Source organism: Abramis brama (assembly GCF_963993115.1).
Source record: "Abramis brama genome assembly, chromosome: 2".
Lineage (NCBI taxonomy): Eukaryota > Metazoa > Chordata > Actinopteri > Cypriniformes > Leuciscidae > Abramis > Abramis brama.
Window position 1 is genome coordinate 3754510 of NC_139964.1, and position 12814 is coordinate 3767323.

The 12814-nt window shown below is 34.8% G+C and overlaps 1 long non-coding RNA gene across 2 annotated transcripts; it reads left to right on the top strand.

Annotated features, from left to right (window-relative positions):
• The first annotated feature begins 2253 nt into the window (after positions 1–2253).
• LOC311077521 lies at positions 2254–7897 on the top strand. Of its 2 annotated transcripts, none has more exons than XR_014604907.1 (6): positions 2254–2433; positions 2656–2765; positions 2864–2904; positions 4329–4393; positions 5988–6089; positions 7201–7897. It is a non-coding gene; the product is annotated as an uncharacterized lncRNA (long non-coding RNA). The 2 variants fall into 2 exon arrangements; XR_014604908.1 differs by having other exon boundaries at positions 7556–7572.
• Positions 7898–12814: the final 4917 nt, after the last annotated feature.

A 12814-nucleotide genomic window follows, 5' to 3' on the forward strand; every position in this document is an offset into this window, starting at 1 on the left:
TTGCAACATTTTGAGCATATTTTGGGAATGTTGCTAAAGTTAAAGTTTGTACAATGATCTCAAAATAACATTGTCCCAATGTTTCGTGAAAACAAAAGAAGAACATTCTACTTGCAACATTTTGAGCATATTTTGGGAATGTTGCTAAAGTTAAAGTATGTACAATGATCTCAATATAACATTGTCCCAATGTTTCATGATAACAAAAGAAGAACATTCTTCTTGCAACATTTTGAGCATATTTTGGGAATGTTGCTAAAGTTAAAGTTTGTACAATGATCTCAATATAACATTGTCCCAATGTTTCGTAAAAACAAAAGAAGAACATTCTACTTGCAACATTTTGAGCATATTTTGGGAATGTTGCTAAAGTTAAAGTTTGTACAATGATCTCAATATAACATTGTCCCAATGTTTCGTGAAAACAAAAGAAGAACATTCTACTTGCAACATTTTGAGCATATTTTGGGAATGTTGCTAAAGTTAAAGTTGTACAATGATCTCAATATAACATTGTCCCAATGTTTCATGATAACAAAAGAAGAACATTCTCTCTGTCACATTAGGAAAATGTTTTGAGGATATCATTGAGAGATGAGATGTTGAATGTTCTTTATAAAACGTTCTTGTAATGTTATGTGTTAACACAATTAGAACATTTTACTTGCAACATTTTGAGGATGTTTTGAGGATGTTGTTGAGATAACAGATTATATGGTGCGTTTAAGTCCTCCTGGGAAGTTTGTATTCATGAGGTTTTACAATTTTTTTAATGTTTTAAATTAATGAAGCCACTGTAAACTTTATCATCACATATTATACTGTTATATATTAATGCTATCATATTTTGTGCAGGCATTAGCTTATTTCATTGTCACTGCTGAATACCTAAGTATAGTGGTATCCCACAATGTTTCCCACTGACACGCCCCTAACTCTTCAAGATCGGGGTTAAAGAAAATCCTGAGCTTCCTACTCATATTCTCATCATTGTGTTGGCGTTCAACTTGTAAATACGATCTTTATGACATGACTTGAATGCACCAATAGCTCTAGCTTAATTAGGGACAATCCATACAAACACTCTTTGCTAAAATACATTACAGACTGTCACAGTGAGAAGTTATTCATCCTGTATCAACGCTAAAGGCCTAACCACTGCAGTCAACACCTTGGAGTCTATCCATGCTGTTAAATAAAAGTCTGTAGACAAGGGTTAGGGTTAGAGTTATGGTTAACCTTAACCCTTAATTTCTAACCCAGACCCGGTTTCACAGAGTTTAGATTAAGCCAGGATTAGGCCTTAGTGCATTTAATTAGCTTTTAAAAATGTGCCTTAGAAAAAAGAAAAAAGAAACATTACTGGTGTGCATCTTGAGACAAAACAATGGCACTGACATATTTTAAGATTTGTCAGTGCAAGTTGCTTTCAGGTAAAACAGCTCAAACGTGCATTTTAGTCTGGGACTACAGGCTTAAACCTTGCCTGTGAAACCCGGGGTATATGTTGCAACTTGTATAGAATTATGCCAATGTTAGCAAAGTGTTGTGTTGGACAGAGGATTAACCCTAAACCAACAGGTTGTGTAACAGTGCCACACAGGGTGAAAAGCAAGTTGACATTATTAGGCATAAGAGTGTTTCTAAAGGAAAGGTCAATATTTTGTTAAAGTGCAAAAGGATCATTATGGGTCACATGAATGTAACTCTAATGTCACCATGACACCAATCCATTATTTTTTCATGTAGGTAAGGTATACAGAATTGTATATGAATAGCCTACATATGCAATGTTTGCTCTGTTTAATATATAATATGTTTGCTCTTTTAAACTGCTGTTGGCAGAGCAGTGGTAAATATAATTTTGTTATATATGGTATATATTATTTATGTTATTTATTATTATTATTTATATGTTATTGTAAGTTTTTTTTTTTTTTTATCATGCACTGCAATGAAGACACCATTTAACCAATTGATTAAATATAACAGCCAGCTTACAAATACAACTAAATAAATAGCACGTGCACATTTTTTTCATATTCTTTCTTTTAAAACATGTCATCTTTTCCTGTAATTGCAATGTTACCACATTATTGGCTGTCTCTTCGAGTTGTTTTGAGCATGATTGGTTATTCAGACTGTCATCCAGGAATCTGGCCAATGACAGCTATGCGCGCCTTTTACTGGTCAAGTTTGAATATTCGTCTGTTAGAGTGTGTGTGTGTGTGTGTGTGTGTGTGCGCGCGCGCGCTGCTGCTGCTCGGGATCTTCAGTACTAGCCTCCTTCGGTTCTGTGGCTTTTACATTGTTTAAAACATGGATTATTTTGCATCGTACTGTTACATTTTTATTTTGAGCGAGTTGCGGGATGTAAATGGACAACGAATTTTAACAACGTACGTGTAACGGACATATTGCAATCTGCGGAAGGTAAATAACTTTATTTTATATAAAAATACATTCTGCTACATCAAAATATAGTGTGTTAAATTGAGAAGCCAATTTTAAATGCGATTAGAGCAATATCGACATTATGTCAATGTTTCAGGCTAAGCATGTGTAAATATTGTCAGCTAACTTAGTTTTTGATAAAAAAAAATAAAAAAAGGAGCTTTACAATGAGTGAACTGAGAACATTGTGTCTTTATACAGAGAGGAACTCGAACCACACTATGAAAACTAGGCTTTTGAATATTGTTGATCGCGGGATATCGGCCTACCGTCAAAATGATGAGTCATCATCATAATATGTTTTTGAGCTGGTGAGTAAAATTTTGCAAGCTTTTGCAAATGTCTCTTTTAGTAAGTAAATACAAATAGCTAATAATATTGCTGTATGTGTGTGTTTCCCATTATCTAGGAATTTTGGGAATAAATATTATCCAGCCACACGATCTTGCGGTGAGTAGGCTATTGTCATAGTAAAATACACGTGAAATAGAGGCAGAACATGTAAACTCTGCTCAAAGGCACACTGGTCCAAACCCTCCAGACAATATTTTACCTGTCTTCTTGATATGAGTTTACGGGCCTAGCTGACCCAAACATAAATGTCCTTTCAAAATGAAATTATTTTCAAACCTGTATGACTTACTTCTGTGAAACACAAGAATGTTGGGAATAAAACAACATTGGAACCCATTTTATGGAAAAAAACAAAACAGTGAAGTCATTTCTCAAGATATCTTAATTAAGGTTATACAAAATAAATTCATACAGTTTTGGAACAACATGGAGTACCGGTAAATAACGAGAGAACTTTTTAGGACATGTTCCCAGGGTCCTTTGCTAAATTAACCATGGTTTTTATTATAGTAAAGTGTAGAAACAATGTTTTTATGGTGGATTGATTACAATAATTTATTACCATTTAGTTAGTGTAGCAAAACCATGGTTAATGTTAGTAAGGGTTCTCCAGATTTATATAGCCTAACACTTAAGGAAAACATAAAAAATGGTCCTATGTCACCCAGATCAATAGTCTGTTAACACACATTAACATTGTCCCAATGTTTCATGATAACAAAAGAAGAACATTCTACTTGCAACATTTTGAGCATATTTTGGGAATGTTGCTAAAGTTAAAGTTGTACAATGATCTCAATATAACATTGTCCCAATGTTTCATAAAAACAAAAGAAGAACATTCTCTCTGTCACATTAGGAAAATGTTTTGAGGATATCATTGAGAGATGAGATGTTGAATGTTCTTTATAAAACGTTTTTCTAATGTGACGAGTTAACACAATTAGAACATTTTACTTGCAACATTTTGAAAAAAATTAAATAAACCTCAGCATAGGAGCTTTACAATGAGTGAACTGAGAACATTGTGTCTTTATACATAACATAAATGTCCTTTCAAAATGAAATTATTTTCAAACCTGTATGACTTACTTCTGTGAAACACAAGAATGTTGGGAATAAAACAACATTGGAACCCATTTTATGGAAAAAAACAAAACAGTGAAGTCATTTCTCAAGATATCTTAATTAAGGTTATACAAAATAAATTCATACAGTTTTGGAACAACATGGAGTACCGGTAAATAACGAGAGAACTTTTTAGGACATGTTCCCAGGGTCCTTTGCTAAATTAACCATGGTTTTTATTATAGTAAAGTGTAGAAACAATGTTTTTATGGTGGATTGATTACAATAATTTATTACCATTTAGTTAGTGTAGCAAAACCATGGTTAATGTTAGTAAGGGTTCTCCAGATTTATATAGCCTAACACTTAAGGAAAACATAAAAAATGGTCCTATGTCACCCAGATCAATAGTCTGTTAACACACATTAACACACTTTTAAAATTTTCTTAAGATCAAGCATTGGAACAATGTTCACGGAGCAGAACAGGCACCAACAGAGAAACAAGTCCATCACTAGTAAGTATCCACTGCATTTTATAAAACCGTAGTCAATTTTAAAGGCACAATGCACTCCAAAATAAAAATGGTCTCTTTTTTTCTCCCTCGTGCCTGATTTATATCTGTCCCAGATTTATATCTGACTTTCTTTCCACAGAGATTTTTAGAAAAATTATCATTAAAGAGAATCATATAAAGAGAAATGTGGGAGGAGCTTGAATTTATTACCTAGCCCTGTTTGTTTGAACCGCGAGAGCCGTCAAAGCTTATGTTACTCCTACGTCATACATCGACAAGAGGCTTTTATAGTCTACACGTCGGACGCAAGCAACTTGCAGTTTTGCCCCCACCAACAACGCATAGTATTGCATACAATGGTGCGTCGCGTATCAAAAACTGGGACGACACATTTTGCTACGCATAGATGCATAATGGCGGCCGAAGTGTAGCGATGCGTAGCCTTGCAGGCGCGTATGCGTATCGATGCGTTGACTCTATAACTCTTTGGGCGTAATTTGACTTGCATATGGCTGTCTGCTGGAAGCTAGTTATTTAAGTCGATAAAGTTATAAATATGGTAGGGCTGGGGGAATTAACACGTTAATCTTTGCGATTAATTTGAGATGCATAACGAGTTAAAAAAAAATAACGCAATTAACGCAGCACTTTTTTTGCCTCGTTTTAATGACTTCCTGTTGCGGAAAAGGCTGCAAAATATGCCGTCCCGCCCCTCCGTGTTCGGCGATCAGGTTTTATTCTCACGCAGCTTTCATGAGCGGGTCTTTTCCGCGCCGCGCTCTCCATTCCGTGTGTGTGTGTCGGCGCACTGACACACACACACAACATTGAGCAAACATTGAGCTCTTTGCTCAATGTTCTGCTCCGTGTTTGCGCTGCGTGTTCTGCTCTGTCGTTAACGGCCCAAACGCTCCAATCATGTACCGATCATGCACTGGAAAGCAAAGTCAAATAACGTGAATTTTCTCAGTAGTAGACTTCTGTGAAATAGCCCTACTGAGCTGGTATAGTCATGCTGGCAACAATGGTAAAATTACCTGCTCTGATCACATGCTCTTGTAATAATAGCTTTGTAGGACTATGTTTTATTTTGATAATTAGTAAAAAAAAAAATATATAATAATAAATTGTTAAATTGATTATGTTGATTGATTATTGAAAAATAATAATATATTGATATATTGATGTTTAATATTATTTTAATACAGGGCTATTTTCTGTTCCTTTTTTCCTGTGTTGTTTAATTAGGTTATTCTAAGTTTAAATATTGATGATTACAAGCTTGGGGGAAATGCAATTAATTGCATTTAATTACAGCAAATTGTGTAAATAATCAGTTACTTTTTTTTAATCGATTCCCAGCCCTAAAATATGGATATGTTTCTTACACGAATGCATCACTTCGCTTCACCTTTCGCCTTTATTAACCTGCCAGAGCCGTGTGGAGTACTTTTATCATGGATGGATGCATTTTTATGGACTTGTCAAAAAAATCCCACAGGGAGCTACAGAATAAGAAATCTTTGAAGTCCACTTTTTTACTGTCTGTTTCCATCAGTAAAATTACCGTTTTTTTTGTTGTTTTTTCTCTCAGAATTGTGAGGCAGGAACACACAATTGCAAGAAAATATCAGAATTGTGAGCTGTCTTTTTTACTCCCCTCAGAATTCACCCTTCGAGGGAGTTTGATTGACAGGTATTTATTTTTTACATTTCTATTTTACAAAAAAAAATTTTTTTCTACAGAAATTACACAAATTAAACGTTGAGACTTTGTTTCATATCAAAAGTAACCTGCTCTGTCTTGTCTCAGCGTTTAGACGTTTCAACGTTTTTTCTTTGATCCGCAATGTATTTTTCATTGCGTGACAACATGATGTGTGGCGTGAGAGCGCCATGGCTTGTTGGACATAGCAACAGTAACTAAAGGGGGCGGGTCTTTGCAAATTGCATTAACCATGGCTGCCTGTTAATTATCACTGGACTACTTCGCTCTCGCATCTCCCAAAAGTTTTTTTTTGTTTTGTTTTCTTGATTCCATTTTAATGGTTTAATTAAATTGCTATAACCAATTATTTAAAATGTAATGATTTAAGCAAAACTTTCTTCAAAGGTTAAACCAAACTTTTATTTGACGGATTGCCGTGTAGACCTTTGAGTCTCTCTGTGTTTTATGATGATAGTTTTTCTCAAATGAAGCTAAAATGCTGCTGAAGAGCGGCTGTATTGATGAAGTGCATTAATGTCCTCATATAGAAAAGACAGCAAAAACAAAATAAGCCAGAATTGCTTTTTTTTCTCAGGTTTTACTAATTTATCCTGTGATTCTGACTTTCAAACAGCCAATTGCGAGTTTATATATCGCACTTCTGAGAAAAAAAAGTTTGAATTGTGAGTCGCAATTACCTTTTTTAAAAATTGTATTCCATGGCGGAAACAAGCTTTCATATGCACAGACAGTAGCTCACATTTAACATGCAGATTGTGCGCACACAGAAACCTACTGGAGCACAGAAAGTTAGTGTCAACACTGTCCTGTGATTTCTCAATAAGAAACTGCGTAGAAACAGAAGTTATAGCATATTTCTTTCTGCTTTTTAAGTAACTAAAACTTACAGCTTAGCTAATAGCAAAGAGACGATACACAGGTATGATTAAATCACACTAGAAATTGTTCCATCGCCAATGCATTCAAATGCAGTTCTACTTTATCTGTATCTGATTTAAAACAAGCAGAAATCTGTAAGAAATGTAACAATCCATAGACAATATAACTGATGAAATTGAGCTGTTCGTGAGCAGAGCAGTGCAAAAGCATCGTGGGCAGTGCTGTGACATGCTGCAGCTGTGCTCAAGGTGACCTGAGTTCAAGGTTAACACTTCTCAAGCCAAGTTTGTAGTTTGTTAAAATAATTTAGCCTCTAGTTGTGTTATTAACATGTATATAATGGATTAAGTATATGTTTTAAATTACAGAAACAAAATAGATACTCATAAGGTATCATATTTATACTTTTAAATAAACTAATCTAATTAATTTCTGATTAATAATTAGGCTGGCTAATTTTGAAAGTTTTCAAAGTCAATATTGCTTGTGATCTTAATATGTAATATGTATTTGTATTATTTTTGTTTACACTGTTGCATGATCTTCTTTTATAGGCTATGAGGAAAAACTCTATCATGCACACAGAGAATGGAGCTCAATTCTGCTAACTGGGATAGCAGCTGAAAAACAAGAAGAGAAGAACAGTAGAACACCTATTAATGCAGATGACTTTATTCTTTTTCTGCAAGAACCAAGACAACCAAAGACTGATGATGAGCGCTCTGAGCAAACAGCAGTCAAGACGTGTGATTGCACATTGGACTTTACTGAGTTCTTCATGTAATGTTGGGCATCTACTGTACGCAGAACTTCTAATAATTTATGTGGATGCCATTCATAATCCTGTTAGATTTTTGTTTTATTTTAGAGATTAATAAAATTGTATGTTTTAACAATGTTAAGCATTTTTTATGTTTAAGAGAACATTTTGGGAACAAAAATAAAAACACCCCCTGAAAACTTTCTAAGAACGTTAGAGAATAATGTTGTAAGAATGTTACACCTAAACATTTGAATAATGTTTTTAAATAATGTTATCCGAACATTTAAAAGAACATTCTGGGAACAAAAATAAAACTATCCGCTTACAACATTATAAGAACGTTAGAGAATAATGTTATAAGAATGTTATTACTAAACATTTTAATAATGTTTTTAAAAAAATGTTCTCTAAACATTTAAAAAAACATTCTGGGAACAAAAATAAAACTACCCGCTGAAAACATTATAAGAACGTTAGAGAATAATGTTATAAAAATGTTACTACTAAACATTTTAATAATGTTTTTAGAAAATGTTCTCCAAACATTTAAAGAAAAAATTCTGGGAACAAAAATAAAACTACCCGCTGAAAACGTTCTAAGAACGTTAGAGAATAATGTTAAAAGAATGTTACTACTAAACATTTTAATAATGTTTTTAAAGAATGTTCTCCAAACTTTTAAAAGAACATTCTGGGAACAAAAATAAAACTACCCGCTGAAAACTTTCTAAGAACGTTAGAGAATAATGTTATAAGAATGTTATCGCTAAACATTTTAAAAATGTTTTTAAAGAATGTTCTCCAAACTTTTAAAAGAACATTCTAAGAACAAAAATAAAACTAGCCGCTGAAAACTTTCTAAGAACGTTAGAGAATAATGTTAAAAGAATGTTACTACTAAACATTTTAATAATGTTTTTAAAGAATGTTCTCCAAACTTTTAAAAGAACATTCTAAGAACAAAAATAAAACTAGCCGCTGAAAACTTTCTAATAACGTTAGAGAATAATGTTAAAAGAATGTTACTACTAAACATTTTAATGTTTTTAAAGAATGTTCTCCAAACTTTTAAAAGAACATTCTGGGAACAAAAATAAAACTAGCCGCTGAAAACATTTATAGAACAATACATGCTAATGTTCTTAGAACATTTTTAGAACAAAAAATTTCTAGCTGGGATGTCTGTATGCAGACGTGTTAGAATGAAAATTCATGACTGTTTTACCAGGGAGAACAACAGTCTGGAACAACATCATGATGACAGAATGTTAATTTTGGGTGAACTGTCCCTTTAACACGTGCGTTGCGTTACTTGAGAATGTGATGATGATGTGCACCACTAGAGGGAGGTGTTCAATAAACACTGACATCAACTCGCACTGGACACTCATTTAAATGGATTATTCTTAATTACAGTTTATATTTGTGTTTGATAAACTGAGTGAACTGCAGAAAAGATCATACAGTCATGCTCATGTATGTCAGGTAAAGCACATACAAGGTTTATGTGTAATGTGTAGGTTCTCTGATTCTAATTCATCACATTATCAGTATCACTAAAATATATTAATAGTATAGTGTTATATTAGAGATTTGGTGAATTTTAAGGGCTATATATATCCAGTTGCTTCCTACAGCCAATCAGAGGCATCGAAGCTGCTCTTTAATTCTCTCATGTGTTGCATCTGTGAGGTAGCATTCACCTTTGAAGTTTTGTTTGAATTTTGATTTCAGTAAATAGCATCAGGTTCTCTAGAGACTATAAGAGGGTAAGTACTGTATTGTTAATAATCAAGCATAGCATCAGTTCTGGCAGGTCACGTTAGTCAAGCTCACATCAGTGACTCTCAGCTGATCCATGTCTACCTATAGGAATATGACGCCTATCACCGTATACATAAGCTCCTTCAGTATTATCAGCAGCTATTGCGTTTCTCAGGAGCTAATTAAATGGCGAAATTCGGCAGGCAAACAACATCATCTCACAAGGAATCGTGCAATCGGGAATTTAGCAAGAGGAATTCAATCCCCACAAGGATTTCACCTCTTAAACTTGAACACAAGATTTGCCGCATTGATCATAAGTTGTATGATTTGGAAGTGACCTCAGTCTGCATTGCTGCTCGCATCGCTGCATTATTGACACAGGACACAGGATTCATTCTCCATTCATCTCTGAAAGTCTCAAAGCTAAGCTAATACTCATTGCTAAAAGCTATCAGGGTACTGGCAACATGCTTGTTGCTAATGCTATCCATGTGGCTTGGGCTTATCTAACTTAGTCATTTTCATCAAAATGCTCTTGCTAGGCTCATGCGATCAATGCTTTACTATCTGTTGTCATTGGCAACTGATCGCATTGCACCGCAGCACAGATTCAAGCAGCTTGCTTGATAGGAATTAACAATTCATGATGCAAAAGGAATAATTCTGCTGTGGCGCAGCTTTAAAAAAAGACATCGTAAACAGTCACTATTCAGTTGAGTCACTTCAGCGTTATCGGACACGCTTGGTCTATCTTAGTGTATTGTATACAGTGCTTTCATTTTGATGCATTGTTTTTTAAGGGCTTGCATTTTTATAGGCTGAAATTCAACATGGTGGTAGGCTATATTTAAGCTGTGTATAAAATAAATATATATATATATATATATATATAATATATATATATATATATATATATATTATTGAAACCCTGCTTGTTCTAAAGGCTATCTAGTGGCTATTGACGTAAAGCTGTTAGTTGCTATTGGTAACATGGTTGTTTTACTTTTAAGGTTATTTAACCCAGTCGTTATTTGGAACATGGCTGTGTTTTAGGCTTATACCAGGTGTCATTGTCACATGCTGTGCTAAGCTTTTTAGGTATCAGCAATATTCTGTCATTTCAGCAACATTGCTATCAGTACCGTATGGTGATTTCTAGTGCAATGTTATCGAATATAAGCTTGTTACTTTGGCTTTTAGTATTTTGCGCATACTGTCCTCAGGAACATGCTGTAGTAATCAAGCGCTGTTTATGCTTATCTGGTTGCATTGGAAAAATGCCTGTTCTTTATTCTATCTGATTATTGCAACATGCTGTGTTAAGGTAACCACATGCTTGTGGCTAAAGCTATCTAGATATCAGTAACATACTAGTGCAAAATACACAGTACATTCTCCGCAGAGGTCTGGTATTCAGTGACACTAAGAACATCGTAGCTTGATGGTCCTGTGAAGGAGTGTGGAATCATGGGAGTCGTCATCTTCACCTCCACAGCCGATGGAATCCGTAGGACGGGAGCAGAAATCATGTTCATGAATGCACACTGTATTTCATTGCTTAGCTGCGCACTGCATCTGACTCAGAGCTAGAGGGTGTATGCTTCCCCGACCAGGCTACACTAGTTTAATACTAGTCCTATGGTTATACAAACATGCTAGTTGTATCCATTTTGTTGCTGCTAGTCTGAGCTATTGCTGTAGGGTGTATGCTTCCCCCATAAGATTGGATCTATAGTGCTCAACATATTACGCTAACATCAGGATGTAACCATTCTATCAGCCTCAGTCGTGGGGGTAGTGTGTAAAAAATAAATTATATATATATATATATATATATATATATATATATATATATATATTTATATATATTTATATATATATATATTATTTTTAATATATATATATATTTTTTCTTGGTTTCTACAGAAGTAAACTACAACCAAGTATAACAAGGTTATGACGTCACTGACAGGTGATAGTATATGCAGTGCACGTCAATAAATATCTTGTCTAGTGATTGGAATTTTTTCAAACCTACATATTTGTGACTAAATATATCAAAGCATCAGCATCACGCTTGTTACATTAAACCATCCATCTGTACTTCAGTACTTATTTCCAATGAAAAAGATAATTGAAAATTAAATCTCCATCTCTCATCTCTAGTCCACAGGCGTCACTCAAAGAAACTGGATCTGGACTGCGGATAACAAGCAAGCAGCTGATTCATTTTGATATCTCAATTTTCACTTCTTCATTTCAGGTGGTAGCCTATGTCATTCATTGCAATATACATGTTTACTGCTAAGCATTTCAGTTATTGACAACATGCTTGTTGCTATGGCTTATGTGGGTATTGGCAACATACTCGTTTAGGCCATATAGGTAAGGGCAACATACTTGTTGCTTAAGGCTTTCTGGTATTTTTGGTAACATGCTGTTGCTCAAGCTTTTCAGGTATTGGCAACATGCTTGTTGCCTTGGCTCACTCAGGTAACTATAAAAGTATCCAGATTGCGCTGTTGGGATTTTGGCATATGGTTTTGTTTTGGGGGGTTATTGCTGCTCTCCCTGCTCTTATCCATGCTAGGCTGCATGGCTGCGCAGGGAGTTCTCGCCCAGAATGGAACCATACCGCCAATCCAAACTGTATGCTAATTGTCAATCATATTTGATGGTAGTGGTCCTGACAGAAAATCCCATCACATTTGCTGGATTTGCGGTTTGCAACAGGAGCGTGAACGTGAGAGGTTGTTGATGATTAAATTTGTGATTGAGTATTTTTAATAAACTGTATAAACATAATTTATTTTTGCTCCAGTTTAAGTCCAGTGCTACAACATTGTCAGAATGCTGACAGAAAAAAATAACGAAAGAGCTGAACGGTTTGAAAAAACAACAACATTAAAATGAACTCTGATGGGATTGAGGCTCTCCAGAAATCCACAGAATTCTTGTCTCGTGAGATTAATGGCATTGAAGCAGATCTGACTGGACTGAAAACATCGAGTGGTACCCATGACAAGAAAATACTGGATCTGGAAGTTAAAATGAATGAAATGGAGAGATATAGAAGGTGGTGGAACTTGAGGTTTTATGGTCTTGACGAACATGAAGGAGAAGACATTAAACAAAAGGTCATGGACATCTGCGCTGCAGTGCTTCTAGATGAAAAGGGAAAGTACACTACTGAAATTGATCGCTGATTCGCTACTGAAGTTCATCACGTGGGAAGGAGGTTTGACGTGAACAAGAAACCAAGAGCTGTGATTCTCCTGTTCAG